Source organism: Triturus cristatus, chromosome 4_1, assembly GCF_964204655.1.
Source record: "Triturus cristatus chromosome 4_1, aTriCri1.1, whole genome shotgun sequence".
NCBI lineage: Eukaryota > Metazoa > Chordata > Amphibia > Caudata > Salamandridae > Triturus > Triturus cristatus.
This window is the reverse complement of record NC_140585.1, coordinates 60,887,094-60,905,196: the sequence shown is the minus strand read 5'-3', so window position 1 is coordinate 60,905,196 and position 18,103 is coordinate 60,887,094. Positions and strand designations below refer to the sequence as shown.

Below are 18,103 nucleotides of genomic sequence, written 5' to 3'. Positions count from 1 at the left end.
TCAGGTGTATTCCCCCTATTTTCAGTGTAGCCTTCTTCACTCAGGCCCATATTAGTTACAGGGTGCGTCACAGCAAGAGCAAGATTACAACCACTGGTACTAGACCTTGCATAGGCCTGCGATCCACCTTGATACCCAAGTAAACAAACCTGTGAACCATTCTATGTTTGGGGCACCTCCTTCCTTAATCATGACCTGCTGTAGGTTATACAGTGTTTGGAAGGCGATTGACAGTGTGTCATTGTCCAGGTCTTTCATGGTGATGAAGGTACAGCACACTGTACCTATCTTGGTGCATACGCCCCCTTCCGTTGTGGTATTTAGTCCAACACATACCGGTTTTACATCCCAATGAGGCAGATGGCAAGCATTTCTTCTTTGCGTTTAGGCCATTTTCAGTGGTGTTCATCATTTCCAGGAGTTCCCACCTGATGATCTGCAGGCACCGAGTCTTGGCCTTGGTTTGCTGATGAAGAAGGGGATTGAACCTCCTACACCTATTTGTGCATTGGTGAAGAACCGTAACTTTTCAGCAGTGTCCTTGAATCTGTCCCAACCAAAACACTCAGCTGACCTTGTTTTGCATATTTAGTGTAGAAGCGTGGTGCCTTTGCTGATGGGGTGATTCAGTGCAGAAAGACCTTCACTGGGTATGAACTATGTTGGCATGTAGAGGGTGACCAGTGAGCAGATCCCTCTCCAATCTGGGACAAGCTGGGTGTAGGCGTGGTTGCCGCATTGCCAGTAGTCGTCCATCAAGGTAGAGGTGTCCCACTACATATCATTATTACTGGTTGTACTCGCATATTGCTGTTCACCCCTTTGGGAATCGTCCCCTTCCCCTGAAGACACAAGGAGTACACTGGTAGTTTCCTGACCACTATGAGCTTCTCATTACCCTCTAATCATGTATACCCTCCTACCTCTGAGTTCCAGGTGTCTTGGCATTGGGTCAGTAGAGTGTCATTCAACCCGCCCCCACTTTTGTTCCCCAAATTGATGGCTCTGCAGGTTAATAGAACATTAGGGTACCACTTGTTGTTCATAAATATGGCTCCAGTTATACTTAGGGCTTGCCTTGGTCCACAGGTTGGTGCCTGTGCTGACACTTTTTAATGCACTGGGCTGAGGTCTTGGTGAGCTCCAAGAAGCCCTTGTGAGGGGCTCTGTTTTAGGCCCTGAGTTCCAATACCATTTCTGCTCCTTTTTCTTTAGTTTGTTTAACTCGAACTGGATATCATCCTACAGTGTCAGGATGTAAAGGACTTCGGGTATGATATCGTACTTTTTTAGGTTCACTGTGACTTACTGTGGTGCTCTGTTGTTAGGGTGGAGTTTGGCTTTTATTCATCATACCTATAAGTGTACGAAGGCACGAAGCTGAACCTACTGCATAGGTTATGAATTAGCAAACATAGCAGGAGTTGGGTAGAGGCTTTGCTCTCCACTTAGATCATGTGTTGATACCAGGTGTTGTATGATAGTGCGCTATGTAATCACTGTGTGTAGTGAAGTTGTATGTTAAAGGGTAAGATCCTGGGGCACACTCTGGACCACTTTACCTCGTGGCCTTTGCTGAAACTTGACCTGTTCCTGTAAGGTAACATTTAGCTGAAAAAACATAAAGGCACATAGGGCAAAAGACAATGCGTCGATGTAAAATCCGGGGTGCTCCTATCTGCAAAGTTCGTAAAGTCTTCTATCCCCAAAGTGTTCATATTGGAAAAAGTCTGTGCTGGTGACTCCTTTGATGGTTGTGGCAGTGATGGGTCCAAGAGAATATCTGACAAGTGGTACCATGACTCTATCCCTTCGACCTTGACAGCTGTGGGAGTTGAAAAGACAACTTTGAAGGGCTGTTCAAACTTGCCTTTTCTCCACTGGCGATGACTGTTGCGGATCAGGACTCGGTCGCTGGGCTGCGGTATGGTGTAGGTTAGGCCCACGAAGGTGCACATCACCTTCCTTTGGGCAACCTGTTTAGAGAGGAGTCTGTAAGTTTTGGTCAGTTCAGAGAGATATAGATACATTTCATTACCTAAGGCTTCGGAGCTGGATTCTGCACTTAGTTTGGTTCTGCTCTAGGGTATTGGCATTTGAAGGGGACGGAGGGGTCAGGTGGTGGTCTGTGCTTGGGGTGACACTTACAAAACATTGGACACAATGTACACCAAAGGTCTCATTTAGATTTTGGCAGACAGGTTACACCATCACAAGTGTGACAGGTATCACGTCTGCCATATTAGAAGTGCATTTTATCCTGTGACAATTGTAGTAAGGTGGACTGGGATATCGGTCACATTTGTGATGCAATAACCATTCTGCCGAACTCCAAATCATTGGACAAGTCTGCAACCAATGTTGTAGCAGAGAAAAACACCATTACAGGAAGGGGGCCTAGAAGCAGCTGTAGTCCCAGAGGCACTGGAAAGGGAATCTGAGTTTTAGAGAGTGGGCTGATAGCAAATGCACCTTGGATCTGTTGTCGGGTTGCCCGAGAAGCAGTGTGTTTTTAGAATCCTTTTATGTCCTTTGCTGATATTGCCTGACACCTGGACCCTCACCTCTCCCTCAAGGCAGGCAGCTTCCAGGTGTTGTGCTTTCTAAGGCTTGGCTACCCTCTTGTAAAGGGTCAAAATGGTAACACCCATGCAGCCAGTGCCCTTATGAGCTGCGGTAATAAGATACTGCACACCAGTACCCAGCCCAGTAAAGGCCTGAAACAGACCCCAAAAGGAGCTTGTAACTACATGTTTGCCTCCCCTGTTTGTACTGCATAAGTAGCTACCGGTGCACTTCCTCCATTTATATGCCCCAGGCGAACTTCTTTAATGACGCTTGTGATCCTTGTACTGCCAACCATCGCCTTTTGACTATCAGACCATTACCTGATGTCTGCTGTGTGCATCGAGTCACTTTCCTGCTGTAGCTGTCAATTAGCCCTGTTGAGGGAGTATGCAGACATAAGGGAGTATGGAAGGTGATGAACAGAGAGTAAGGGAAATCTGTAAGAATTGCCCAAAGGTGTAAGTGCTGCACTCACCCTCAAACAACGGACATCTTATCCCACTCTGCCAATGGCCCAACCACCCACAGAGTAGCATGCTGGCACCAAATGGAAGACATTAAGTCAGATACCATGGTAAGGTAGGAAAGACATAAAGCAGACACTTATTGGCAGCAGAGATATTGCAGATATATTACTGGTTGTGATGGAATCTCTATAATAAATGCTGCAATCTTTCAACAAATGCTTGAACCAACCCCAGGTAAGTGGCAAAGATAACTTAACAAACAGAAAAGTAAAGACAGGAGTTGGAACTTCAGCTGATCCAGTGTGAACTGGAAAGTATTGTCAAGAAGATTGTGAATGGAGCTACATTTGTTATATACTTCCTGAAGCGTTACCTTTAATATATACTTCAGGAAGAGTTTTCTTTGTCATGTAGTTCTTGAAAGCGTAACTGTTGTTATACACTTCCTGAAACTGAAGTGACAGCAGCACATCCTGGTCCATCTCTTTTTCCACAAACCCTTCTTGTTTAAATAACATTTTGACCATGTGCATCTTCCTAAAGCTGTACCTCTAGCGAGTGGGCACTCCATGTGTGCTCTTTCTGTTCTAAGTTACTCTGTGAACACTGGAAAATCAGCTCCTTTTCTGAAGTAAGTAAGAGTGACATGTTCAATAGAAGATTTAGTTAAATATCTGTGTATGGTGAAATATATCTTGGTAACTTTCATAAATGGTAAAGAAGAGATGTCTTTTACAACTAGTTAAATATTGTGTATTCACATTCTCTTACATTTCCATTTAGTGATTTTAAATCTCTTTACATCCAATAGGAAACCAGCCTTGAATGCACAAATGATTTTGAATAATGACCGTAATTGTGCAAATCTGAAAAAAGTGGGTAGAGAAAATGAGCTCCAATATTCAGGAAAAGATCTGCACAGTCAGAGACTGAGGAACCTGAACATAAACTGATATATCCTGGAAGAGGCAGTCCAGAGCAATCCAGTGGATCTAAGAGTCTGAGCTGTGCACCTCCCTGCAACAGGACTCAGAATGACCTCAAGAAAATTAAGGCACCAAACCACCTCCTGTGTAAAAAGGCGTCCACCACCAGCTTTGATCATGTGTTCGGTATGAGGTGGATACAGCATTGCTCCGCTTCCTGTAATAATGGCAGACCACCATTCAGTGCTCTAGGTGTATTGTATATTCTTTCTGGCCAAACGACAGGAGCAAGAGAAAAGCACAATGGAGTGGATCCAGACAACTGAAGGGTAAAGGAAAGAGAGGGTCTCTAATCTACAACAGACTGTCCTAATTTGCATTGACCTGAAGGAAGACTAATCTTTACCAATAAACATGCAAAACCATTATGCAATCTAAAGACATAACCACTTACAAAGAAGCTTTACTTGTCACAATTATAATATATGTAGTTGGTGAGTCTTGTATTTTGTTGTGAAATCTGAAATCAACCATCAAAAATACCACACACATACAGGGAATGTGAAAATAACAACCATGTTATCTCTTCAGGAAACACAGTCATGGGATGCAGACAATTATAAACCCGACCCAGAGAAACTAACCAAGAAAGAAAAATCATACACATGCAGCAAGAGCTTTAGTTTGTCATCACTACTAAAGAGCCATCAACAAACATATACAGGAGAAGCAACATGCAATTGCAATGAATGTGTGAAGAACATTAGTCAGTTAGGACTCCTAAAAGATCATCAGCGAACACATACAGGGGAAAAACCGTACCATTGCACTGAATGTGTGAAGAGCTTTAGTCGGTTATCAAATCTTCAAAGACATCAGCGAACACACACAGGAGAAAAACCATACCATTGCAATGAATGTGTGAAGAAATTCAGTCAGTTATCAAATCTTCAAAGACATCAGCAAACACACACAGGAGAAAAACCATATCATTGCAGTGAATGTTTAAAGACATTCAGTCAGTTATCAAATCTACAAACACATTTGCGAACACACACAGGAGAAAAACCATACCATTGCAGTGAATGTATGAAAAGCTTTAGTTGGTTATTGGACCTACAAAAACATAAACGAACACACACTGGGGAAAAACCATACCATTGCATTGAATGTGAAAGTAGTTTTACTGATTCCTCCGCTCTCAGGATTCATCAGCGAAGACATACGGGGGAAAAGCCATTCCAGTGCAGTGAATGTGTAAAGAGCTTTACTGGGTTCTCAGACCTACAAAAACATAATCGAACACACACTGGGGAAAAACCATACCATTGCAATGAATGTGGAAGTAGTTTTACTGATTCCTCAACTCTCAGGATTCATCAGCGAAGACACACAGGGGAAAAGCCATTACAGTGCAGTGAATGTATGAAGAGGTTCAATAAGTTATCAAGCCTACGGTGCCACCAGCGAACACACACAGGGGAAAAACCATATGATTGCAATGAATGTGGAAATCGTTTTAGTCATTCTTCAACATTAAGGAATCATCAGCGAACACACACAGGGGAAAAAACATTCAAGTGCAGTGAGTGTGTGAAGTGCTTTAGTCAATTATCAGACTTACAAAGACATCAAAGAACACACACAGGTGAAAGACCCTACCACTGCAGTGAATGTGGAAGTAGTTTTAGTGACCCTTCAACATTAAGGAATCATCAGCGAACACACTTAAGGGAAAAGCCATTCAAGTGCACTAAATGTGCGAAGAGCTTTAGTCGATTATCAATTCTACGAAGACATCAGCAAACACATGCAGGGGAGAAACCATACCATTGCAGTGGATTTGGAAGTAGTTGTGGAAAAGATTGTCAGTTAACTACAGGGATTAGTGATAAAACCTATAAACACAACGCACATGAATACGTTTAACAAGCATAGACTGGAGAGTACCCATTAGAAACCTCTGATCCACCAACTTCCCACTAGCTGAAATCCTGCGCATCCACAGAGCTAGAGCAGGCCGAAGAACGTTCTCTCACATTGCAGCCAAGACCTGGAATGAACTACCGACAGACATCAGATGCGCTCCCTCCCTGGACACCTTCAGAAATGCTCTCAAGACCTGGCTCTTCAGCTGAACAGATCTGCATACCATCCTCCCTTCCCCCTCCCCCCCCCCCCCCTCAGCGCCATGAGACCCTCACGGGTGAGTAGCGCGCTTACAATCCCCTGATTGATTGAGAGTATTTGTAGCTGATTTTGGCGTTTGGTCATTTTGTGCAACAACTGGTTGAATGACAGCTGCTAGAGAACAACATCCATAGGCACAAGAATTTAAAGTAGGAAATTGTGACCTGTAACTGTGAGTGATAATGCCTGCAGTGCACAACATTTACCTACGAAGCCCTGACGCCGGAGAAATGATGCTCATTACAATCATCACATGAATCTGTAAATGCACCCACCATAGTGGCAGTTCCCAAATATCCAATATCAAGCTGGATCCTTGAAACATTTTCTGGCTCACCACTGACTATGTAAATGATTCACGATCATATTAATTGTATATGAATATATTTTAGATGTTTTTTTTTATTTACAGAGAATCACTCAACCAAATCCTAACTGTTTAAAGGACAGAATCCGTGCATGATGGCAAAATCTAAGAGAGAGCTGTTGTTAAGTTTAATTCTTAATAAGTTTCTTGACGGTTAGGTAAAGATTGAATCTTGAGCAGTAAAGAATTCCAGCTCTCAGAGTCCAGAACTATCAAATCCCTGCTTTACATTTCATGAACCTTGGCACTGGAAAAGAAATCTGGATTTAGAAGTAAAGGAACAGAAATGATACTGAGTTTTGACACAAATGATATTCCGGTTTGTTTTTACAAGCAAAAAGAAACCCTAGTTTTATAAACTGCCGGTGAATGAATGGACATAAAAAGTATGTGCTGCCTCGTTAGCAAACAGTGAAACTTTGTGATACAGTTGAGACATCCTCCGACAAATAAAATAGATCGTAGCATTCTGAATCATCTGTAAGGTGCTCTTGTGTTGCTGGAGCTGCCAAATAAACAGTGCTCTTATAGCCCAGCCATGCCTAAGGAAGGAGTTCACTGATATAATATGCACATCAGAAGAAAGGATACATCTTCAGTAGCCAAAGATAGTAGAAACTAATGCTTTCCACCGAGGTCATTTTAACAAAGTGCTGAGTTCAGGAAGTTCTTCCTGCTGCCGACCATCATCATCATCATCAACACACCACCCCCCAGCCAGTGAGGAACAGCAACAAGACTGCTCTTCAGCACACCCATCCTATACATAACACACTACAGGGGTTTGCTCCAGGGTCAAACTCACTTTAATTTCACGTTAACAATTCTAAACTGGACAATTTATATTAAGGAACAAGTGGTTTGTTCAGCCATTAGTGGCACAATAAATGTGAAACCCTATACTTTGTAAATCTGAATGAACGATACATAACTAAACATCCAAACACCACCCATGTATGGACATCCAAGAGCCTTTAAAAACCACGCTACAGAGGTGTGTACCAGGATCAAACTCAATTTACTTTAACATTAACTTGAACTAAATTATGATACAGCAAGAACACTCATGATGCTATGAAATGCACACAATGATGACTAGATTATACATAATAATAAGAAATGTATGTTTTTTGATATGTAATAAAACAACTCATTTATTATTTTGATATTTGACTGCTGATTGTAAAGAAGGAGATCTAAAATGTGATTTATTCCCTAAACTATAAAGATGATTTGTGATGTCAGCAAGGAGCCTAGTTTATTTGGCAATAGAGGGGTCGAATCTCAATACGATGACTGCTTCCAGAAGGGAGTCTGACGCAGGTGGTATTAGAGGGGACCTTTCTCACCAGTATGCCTTCTCTCAGAATGAGAGGTGGTTCTTTGCTTGAGATGGTACTACCTCTCCTTCTGTGTTAATGAATAGAGAAGTGCTACCTGTAATACGGAGATCTGGGCTTCACTCCTGTTTTGGGAACGTAATTCAGTTGTTTTTACCCAAGCAATACCTGATTTATTTAGGAAAGCTAAAATATGTCTGTATCCTGGCACTCATCTTGTTAATAATCCATAAAAATACCACAGAATGTTGACTACTTTACAGCAAAAGACACACACTTGATGGTCTGAAAGCAGAACAAATCAAAATATTCACCCCCCCAGTCAAGAGATCTGGGTTAAATCCATCATTTTTTTGCTCACCAGTTTAGACCTGGCCATCTGCAAATCAGTTTTGACCCTGTGCCTCATGGGAACAGTCCAGCCCGAACTGTCAAACCAGGCCCTCCCCGGGCCGGAAACAAGCATCCTAGAACCGATTTCGGGGTTTCACACCTCATCAGCAAGAATAGCTTGAATCCAGTGGCACAGTGGGCCCGGGACCCACGTCTGGGCATAGCCGGCACCCTTAGGATGAGAAAGCAATAGACACACAATTGATGGACTGAATGCAGAACAAATCAAAACATTCACCACCAGTCAAGAGATCTGAGTTAAATCCATCATTCTTTTGCTCACCATGCCACCCCAGTTTAGACCTGCCCATATGCAAATCAGTCTTGTCCTCCGGCCTCTTGGGAACAGTCCAGCCCGAACTGCCAAGTCAGGTCCTCCCTGGACCAGAAACAAGAATCCTAGAACCGGTTTCAGGGTTTCATCCCTCATCAGGAAGGATAGCTTGAATTCAGTGGCACAGTGGGCCCGGGACCCACTTCTGGGCATAGCTGGCGCACTTAGGACGAAAAAGCAGTAGACACTCAATTGATGGACGGAATGCAGAACACATCAAAACATTCACCCCCTAGTAAAGAGATCTGAGTTACATCCATCATTCTTCTGCTCTCCATACCACCCCAGTTTAGACCTGGCCATATGCAAATCAGTCTTGACTCTGTGCCTCATTGGAATAGTCCACCCCGAACTGCCACGCCAGGTCCTCCATGGACCAGAAACAAGCATCCTAGAACCTGTTTCGGGGTTTCACCGCTAATCAGCCAGGATAGCTAAAATCCAGTGGCAAAGTGGACCTGGGACCCATGTCTGGTTATAGCCGGCACACTTAGTGCGAGAAAGCAAAAGACACACCATTGATGGATGGAATGCAGAACAAATGAAAACATTCACCCCAGTCAAGAGATCTGGGTTAATTTGATCATTCTTTTGCTCACAATGCCACCCCAGTTTAGACCTGGCCATATGCAAATCAGTCTTGTCCTCCAGCCTCCTGGGAACAGTCCAGCCTGAACTGCCAAGCCAGGTCCTCCCTGGACCCGAAACAAGCATCCTAGAACTGTTTCTGGGTTTCAGTCCTCATCAGCCAGGATAGCTTAAATCCAGGGGCACAGTGAGCCCGGGACCCAAATCTGGGCATACCGGACGCACTTATGTCGAGACACGCAATTGATGGAAGGAATGTAGAACTAATCTATACATTCACCCCCCGTCAAGAGATATGGGTTAAATCCATCAATCTTTTGCTCCCCATGCCACCCCAGTTTAGACCTGATCATACGCAAATCAGCCTTGACCCTGTGCCTCATGTGAACAGTCCAGCCCGAACTGCCAAGCCAGGCCCTCCCTGGGCCGTAAACAAGCACCCTAGTACCGGTTTCTGGGTTTGACCCCTCAGCAGCCAGGATAGCTTGAATCCAGTGGCACAGTGGGCCCGGGACCCATGTCTGGTCATAGCCAGCGCACTTTGTGCGAGAAAGCAAAAGACACAAAATTCATGGACGGAATGCAGAACAAATCAAAACATTCAGCCCCCAGTAAAGAGATCTGAGTTAAATCCATCATTCTTTTGCTCACCATGCTACCCCAGTTTAGACCTGGCCATATGCAAATCAGTCTTGACCCCGGCCTCATCGGAACAGTCCAGCCCGAACTGCCAAGCCAGGTCCTCTCTGGACCAGAAATAAGCATCCTAGAGCAGGTTTCGGGGTTTCACCACTCATCAGCCAGGATAGCTTGAATCCAGTGGTAGAGTGGGCCCGGGACCCTCGTCTGGGCATACCCGTCGCACTTAGGGTGAGAAAGCAAAAGACACACAATTCATGGACTGAATGCAGAACAAATCAAAACATTCGCCCCATGGTAAAGAGATCTAAGTTAAATCCTTAATTCTTCTGCTCACCATGCCACTGCAGTTTAGACCTTGTCATATGCAAATCAGCCTTGTCCCTGTGCCGTATGGGAACAGTCCAGCCCGGACTGCCAATCCAGGTCCTCCCTGGGCTGGAAACAAGCATCCTAGTACCGGTTTCGGGGTTTCACCCCTCATCAGCGAGGATAGCTTCAATCCAGTGGCAGACTGAGCCTGGGACCCATGTTTGGGCATACCCAGCGCACTTAGGACGAGAACGAAAAAGACACACAATTGATGGACGGAATGCAGAACATACCAAACATTCACCCCCAGTCAAGACATCTGGGTTAAATCTATCATTCTTTTGCTCACCATGCCACCCAGTTTAGACCTGGCCATGTGCAAATCAGTCTTGACTCTGTGCCTCATGGGAACTGTCCAGCCCGAACTACCAAGCCAGGTCCTGCCTGGGCCGGAAACAAGCATCCCATAACCGGTTTTGGGGTTTCACCCCTCATTAGCCAGGATAGGTTGAATCCAGTGGCATAGTGAGCCCTGGACCCACATTTGGGCATACCCGGCGCCCTTACGTCAAGAAGGCAAAAGACACACAATTGATGGACATGTGAAACCTTAAAATTTTAATCTCTTGTTTTCTAATTTAGCTGTGCTTCATTCATGCCCACCTTTGACCTGTTTTCAGCCTGACTCTATCCTTGACACTACACTTGCATAAACATTAGGTCACGAATCTAAGTTGAGACATTATAGGCTGCGTAAACATGCAAAGTCAGCACAAAAGAACAGCTGATGTATACACTGTGGGTTTTGTGTATATTTTAAACAATGATAAAGCCTTAGACAAAGTTTGTTCAGATAAGCCTATCTTGTTATGCAGCTTCAAGACGTGACAGTTACACAAGGCACCAAGGTTGTTGATTCTTACCGATGGTCTCATTTGTGTGTTCTTCCCAAAGCTCTATTTACCTCTGGGCATTCCTAGTCTGTGATTTTCCCTATATAAACCCATGTAACCATTGTTCAGTGTGCTCCTTTTCTAGAGTAACTCTATGGTGCTCGTTGGATGGAGACTCATTCTGAATGCTTAATAAATTACCTATGGTTTGTACTTCGCTCCACTGTTGATTCCTCCTTATTTGATAAAGAACCCGTGGCGAAGTGGTGAGCCCTGCACCAGCAGGTTATAGATTAATCTGCTCCACAGACGGAATACACATCAAAAAATTCACCCCCAGTCAAGAGATCTAGGTTAGTTCGATCATTCTTTTGCTCACAATGCCACCCCAGTTTAGACCTGGCCATATGCAAATCAGTCTTATCCTCCAGCCTCTTGGGAACAGTCAAGCCAATTCATGGATGGAATGCAGAACAAATCAAAACATTCATCCCCCAGTAAAGAGATCTGAGTTAAATCCATCATTCTTTTGCTCACCATGCCACCCCAGTTTAGACCTGGCCATATGCAAATCAGTATTGACCTCATCGGAACGGTCCAGCCTGAACTGCCAAGCCAGGTCCTCCCTGTACCAGAAATAAGCATCCTAGAACCAGTTTCGGGGTTTCACCCCTCATCAGCCAGGATAGCTTGAATCCAGTGGCACATTGGTCCTGGGACCCTCATCTGGGCATAGCGGGCGCTCTTAGGGCGAGAAAGCAAAAGACACAAAATTGATGACCGGAATCCAGAACAAATCAAAACATTCACCCCCTAGTAAAGAGTTCTAAGTTACATCCATCATTCTTCTGCTCTCCATGCCACTGCAGTTTAGACCTGGCCATGTGCAAATCAGTCTTGACCCTGTGCCTCTTGTGAGCAGTCCAGCCAAACTGCAATGCCAGCTCCTCCGTGGACTGGAAACAAGCATCTTAGAACCGGTTTCGGGATTTCAGCCCTCATCAGCCAAGATAGCTTGAATCGAGTGGCACAGTGAGTCCAGGACCCACGTTTGGGCATACCCCGCACACTTAGGGCAAGAAGGCAAAAGACACGCAATTGATGGACGGACTGCAGAGCACATCAAAACATTCCCCCCAGTCAAGAGATCTGGGTTAAATCCATCATTCTTTTGCTCACCATGCCACCCCAGTTTAGACCTGGCCATATGTAAATCAGTCTTGACCCTGTGCCTCGTGGGAGCAGTCCAGCCCGAACTGCCAAGCCAGATCCTTCCTGAACTAGAAACAAGCATCCTAGAACCGGTTTCGGGGTTTTACCTCTCATCATCCTGGATAGTTTGAATCCAGTGGCACATTTAGCCCAGGACCCACGTCTGAGCATACCCGGTTCACTTAGGGCGAGAAAGCAAAGATACACAATTGATGGACGGAATGCAGATCAAATCCAAAAATGTCACCCCCAGTCAAGAGATCTGGGTTAAATCCATCATTCTTTTCCCCACCTTGCAACCCCAGTTTAGACATAGCCATATGCAAATCAGTCTTGACCCTGTGACTCATGGGAGCAGTCCAGCCGAACTGCCAAGCCAGGTCCTCCCTGGACTAGAAACAAGCATCCTAGAACCGGTTTGGGGGTTTTACCTCGCCGCATACTGGATAGCTTGAATCCAGTGGCACAGTGTGCTCGGGACCCACGTCTGGGCATACCTGGCGCACTTAGGGCGAGAAAGTAAAGACACACAATTGGTGGACGGAATGCAGAACGAATCAAAACATTCACCCCCTGTCAAGAGATCTGGGATAAAACCATCATTCTTTTGCTCACCAAGCCACCCCAGTTTATACCTGGCCATATGAAAATCAGTCTTGACCCTGTGCCTCATGGGAACAGTCCAGCCTGAAATGTCAAGCCAAGTCCTCCCTGGATCGGAAACAAGCATCCTAGAACCTGTTACGAGGTTTCACCCCTCATCCGCCAGGATAGTTTGAATCCAGTGACACAGTGAACCCGGGACACACATCTGGGCCTACCCAGCGCACTTAGGTCGAGAAAGCAAAAGACTCACAATTGATGGACAGAATGCAGAACAAATCAAATCATTCACTCCTAGTCAAGACATCTGGTTTAAATCCATCATTCTTTTGGTCACCATGCCACCCCAGTTTGCACCTGGCCATATGCAAATCAGTCTTTGCCCTGTGCCTCATGGGACGAGTCCAGCCTGAAATGTCAAGCCAGGCCCTCCCTGGACCCGGAACAAGCATCCTAGAACCAGTTTCGAGGTGTCACCCCTCATCAGACAGGATAGCTTGAATCCAGTGGCACAGTGAGCCCGGGACACACATCTGGGCCTACCCAGCGCACTTAGGTCGAGAAAGCAAAAGACTCACAATTGATGGACAGAATGCAGAACAAATCAAATCATTCACTCCTAGTCAAGACATCTGGCATAAAACCATCATTCTTTTGCTCACCAAGCCACCCCAATTTATACCTGGCCATATGAAAATCAGTCTTGACCCTGTGCCTTATGGGAACAGTCCAGCCTGAAATGTCAGGCCAGGCCCTCCCTGGACCCGGAACAAGCATCCTAGAACCAGTTTCGAGGTGTCACCCCTCCAGCCAGGATAGCTTGAATCCAGTGGCACAGTGAGCCCTGTACCCACATCTGTGCATACCCGGCGCTCTTAGGGCGAGAAAGCAAAAGACACACAATTGATGGACAAAATGCAGAACAAATCAAAACATTCACCCCCAGTCAAGAGATCTAGGTTAAATCCATCATTCTTTTGCTCACTATTCCACCCCAGTTTAGACCTAGCCATATTCAAATCAGTCTTGACCCTGTACCTCATGGGAACAGTCCAGCCCGAAGTGCCAAGCCAGGCCCTCTCTGGACCCGAAACAAGCATCCTAAAACCCTTTTCAGGGTTTCACCCCTCATGAGCCAGGATAGCTTGATCCCAGTGGCACAGTGAGCCCGGGACCCACCTCTGGGCATACCAGCCGCACTTAGGGTGAGAAAACAAAAGACACACAAATGCAGAACAAATTAAATCATTCACTCCCAGTCAAGACATCTGGGTTAAATCCATAATTCTTTTGCTCACCATGCCACCCCAGTTTAGAACTGGCCATATGCAAATCAGTCTTTACCCTGTGCTTCATGGGAACAGTTCAGCCCGAACTGCCGAGCCAGGTCCTCCCTGGACCGGACACAAGCATCCTAGAACCGGTTTCGGGTTTTCACCCCTCATCTGCTAGGATAGCTTGAATCCAGTGGCATAGTGAGCCCGGGACCCACGTCTGGGCATACCCTGTGCACTTAGGGCGAGAATGTAAAAGACACACTATTGATGGACGTAATGCAGAACAAATCAAAACATTCACCCCCCCCCCCAGTCAAGCGATCTGGGTTAAATCCATCATTATTTTGCTCACCATGCCACCCCAGTTTAGACCTGGCCATATGCAAATCAGTCTTGACCCTCTGCCTCATGGGAACAGTCCAGCCCGAAATGCCAAGCAAGGTCCTCCCTGGACCAGAAAGAAGCATCCTAGAACCGGTTTCGGGGTTTCACTCCTCATCAGCCAGGACAACTTGAATCCAGTGGCACAGGGATTATAACATGAATTTCTCAACTATAATTTTTTTTTTTGGAAGGTTCTTAAATAGTGCTGCTTTATCTAATAATGTCTGATGGGTTTACTTTGAGATCCCTTATTCCTTCAGAATAAGTTTTCCATTGACAGACCCAATGGGATTTCCGATGAAAGTCTGACAATCCGTCCAACTCTAAACAGGGCTGGTGGGTGGACCGTTGGTTTGGCTGGTATAATGCTTAGTTGCATTTTTTGATAGAATGCCCTTTCGACCACACCCTGAATCCAGCCGCTCTTTCTTCAGTGATTTTTCTGTTTTGAGTTACATTTGAAGACTGTCCCTCCTCATTTATAGTTTGACAGGTGGTCCATTGTCTGCCAGAGGAGCAGGCAAAAAAACTTCCACTACCCCGTTGGACTACCGTGCACCATATTTAGAGATCTCCACCAACCTGGATATCCCTGTATCTTCCGAGGAGCAACAGGAGCTCCTCTAAAAGCATCTAAAGTTTGCTGAGTGGGAGGGCGTGGCCGAGGCGCCGTTCAAGATGGCCGCCTAACGGGTGTTCTCCGCCGCAACGGGACGCGCATTAAACATTTACGGCGCTTCCGATAATTTCAGCGCTTTCAAGTCCCCGCATCATGCGTCGGAACGGAGTCTGCCCCTGGTGAGCTCCTTCTTGTTTTCCTGCGTGCTGCTCGTGATGACTTTTTAACGTCTTTAATGTTTCCTCACAGCGGCCGCCATTTTGAATGCTGCGATGCAGCTTACTGACTGGAAATCTGCAGCTTGAGGTATTTTGGTAATGCCTTGTGCACACTGACTCCTATGTTCCACACGCTCTCCTTATTCACCTCCATATCTTACTTGCTTCTTTTTCTGTGTACACATTCTTTTTTCTTCTCTTTTCTATTAATACTTCTTTATTTCACCTTGATCATCTTTTTGCTGTTTTTTGTTATACACACATTTTTTGTCTCTTCGTCCCATTGTTTGGCTGTATACTATTTATGAACATTTTTGTGCTTTTTGTCTTTAACAATGCTATATTATTTGTAAATTCAAAGTTGTTTCATGGAATGTAAAAGGCTTCATTAATCCCATTAAACGGCAGAGAGTCCTTTCCCATTTAGCTTCCTATAATCCAGACGTAGTTCTTTTACAAGAAACCCATCTTACTGAAATTGAATCCCTTAAATTAAAGAGAGGCTGGGTAGGTACTGTATTATTTTCGCCTTCCAACAACAAAAAAAATGGTGTTGCCATTTTATGTCATAAAAAAATTAAAATGTAATGTTTTATTACAAGAAAATGACGCTGAGGGCCGATGGATACTCACTAAACTGTTAATTAATTCTATTCCTTTAACTGTTTTTAATGTCTATGGTCCTACACAACCTGATTGTTTTTTTGGCCTTTAATCACGGAAAAGTATATTCAACACAGAGATGATTTATTTATTTTAGGTCGAGACTGTAATCAGATTGTTGACCCCTTCCTTGATCGCAAATCCACAGTCCGCTTCATACCTCACAAATCTCATAAACAATTTCTTGACACTATCTTACAATCACGCTTTGTTGACTCTTGGCGACTGTCGCATTCTGATACCTTGGACTACTCTTTCTTCTCTCCCCCTCACTCATCTTTTTCTCGTCTTGATTATGTTTTTCTTTCTCAAACCCTTTCTAAAAATGTATTGTCCTCTTCCTTAGAACCCATAGTTATTTCGGACCACGCCCCTATTGCGACGGATCTTGACTTACTGCCACCACTTCCCAAACCCTCCCGTTGGCGCTTTAACAGTATACTCCTCACTGATCCTAACTTCTCTCCCTCTTTTCGTTCTTTCACTAAAGATTTTTTTCTGTTCAATTGTGATCCTAGTACCCCTCCTTATATCCTCTGGGATTCCTTTAAAGCTACTGCAAGGGGATTTATTATTGATAGTGTCTCTAGGAAAAAGAAGCAATTTCTTCAGAAACAGAAGACTTCCCTGGCACATATAACATTTTTGGAGCATAAATGTTATACCTCTTCGGACAAAACTATGTCTCCAGACCTTTTACGAGCAAAATTAGAATTTAACAAATTTACTACTGATAATGCGTCTTCAATTCTTCTTCGCAGCCGCGCTCGTTATTATGGGCGTCGCAATAAATCAGGGAAGCTCCTAGCTAGTTATCTCAAATCTCGTAAAGAACGTACTCTTATAGAATCTATTTACTCTTCTGATAATACTCTTCTTCATAAGGACAAAGAAATACTTGATCAGTTTCAATTGTTTTATCAACAACCCTATACCCCAGAATCTCCCCTTACTTCTTCTCTTATTCAGGCTTATCTTGAGAAAATCCCTAAACATCTTACTGGCACATGCATCAACAATGCCATTTGCGATTCCTTAATAGCGAAAAATAAGGATTCGCTAATAAGGAATAGCAAAAGGCTATGCATGTAGAAATCGCTTACAAAATAGCGATTTCTTAACATTCCTTAATTGCTACTCGCAAATTGCGAGTCGCAATTAAGGAATACCTCCCCATTGATTCCTATGGGCCTAGAGGCCCATAGGAATGAATGGGAAGACTTCCTCAATTTGCTAATCTCAATTAGAGAATCGCAAATTGCTCATGCTATTTCAAGGGTGCCAGGGCGTCAAAAAGACACCCTGTTGCACCCCTGAAATCTGCATATGAATACATCTTGCACACACACATGCCCCAAGGGCATGTGTGTGTGTAAAATGGAACTTTGAAGTTTGCAAATTACCATGTAGTTCAACTTCATGGTAATTTGCTCCCCCTATTAGCGAATTCGCTAATTTTTAAACTTTCATGCATTGCATTTAAGGAATCTCAATTTGGGATTCCTTAAATGCAATAGCAATTTAAGGAATCGCAATTTAGAGATTCCTTAAATTGCGATTTTTGCATTTGGGATGATGCATCCCAAATGCAAAAATCCCAGTCGCAAAGGGGCAGATTCTGAGAATCTGCCCGTTTGCGACTGGCTTTTGCTTTGATGCATGTGGGACTTAATTCTCATCTCAAATTCCCGGACCTTGAACTTGACCTATCACTACACGAACTTTCCACGGCTTTATCCTCCCTTACTAAAGGTAAAACTCCTGGTCCTGATGGTTTCTCTGTTGAATTTTATTTACACTTTTCTGATCTTTTATTGCCCAAACTTTTAACCCTTTTTCAATCATTTTACACATCAGGCAAAGCAGAGGGTACTTTTCAGGACGCTACCATTTGCCTTATCCCGAAAGAAGGTCGTGATCCCCAATTATGTAAAAACTATCGTCCAATTTCTTTAGTTAATGTGGACTATAAGTTATTTTCTAACTTGCTTGCATTGAGTTTAGATCCCTTTATGCCCCATCTCATCGGCAAGGAACAATGTGGCTTTGTCAACGGTAGACTCACTTCTGATAACTCTCGCCGTTTTTTTAATGTTTTGAATAAAGCCTC

At 44.3% G+C, this 18,103-nt stretch overlaps 1 pseudogene across 1 annotated transcript in view; it reads left to right on the top strand.

Moving 5' to 3' along the window:
• The window catches only part of LOC146839509 (uncharacterized), a 343,610-nt pseudogene that overhangs the window by 83,091 nt on the left and 242,416 nt on the right, over positions 1-18,103 (top strand). Inside the window, exon 3 of the transcript XR_014980982.1 lies at positions 3,847-5,884. The product of XR_014980982.1 is annotated as an uncharacterized LOC146839509 (transcript). The remainder of the gene's footprint in view (positions 1-3,846; positions 5,885-18,103) is intronic.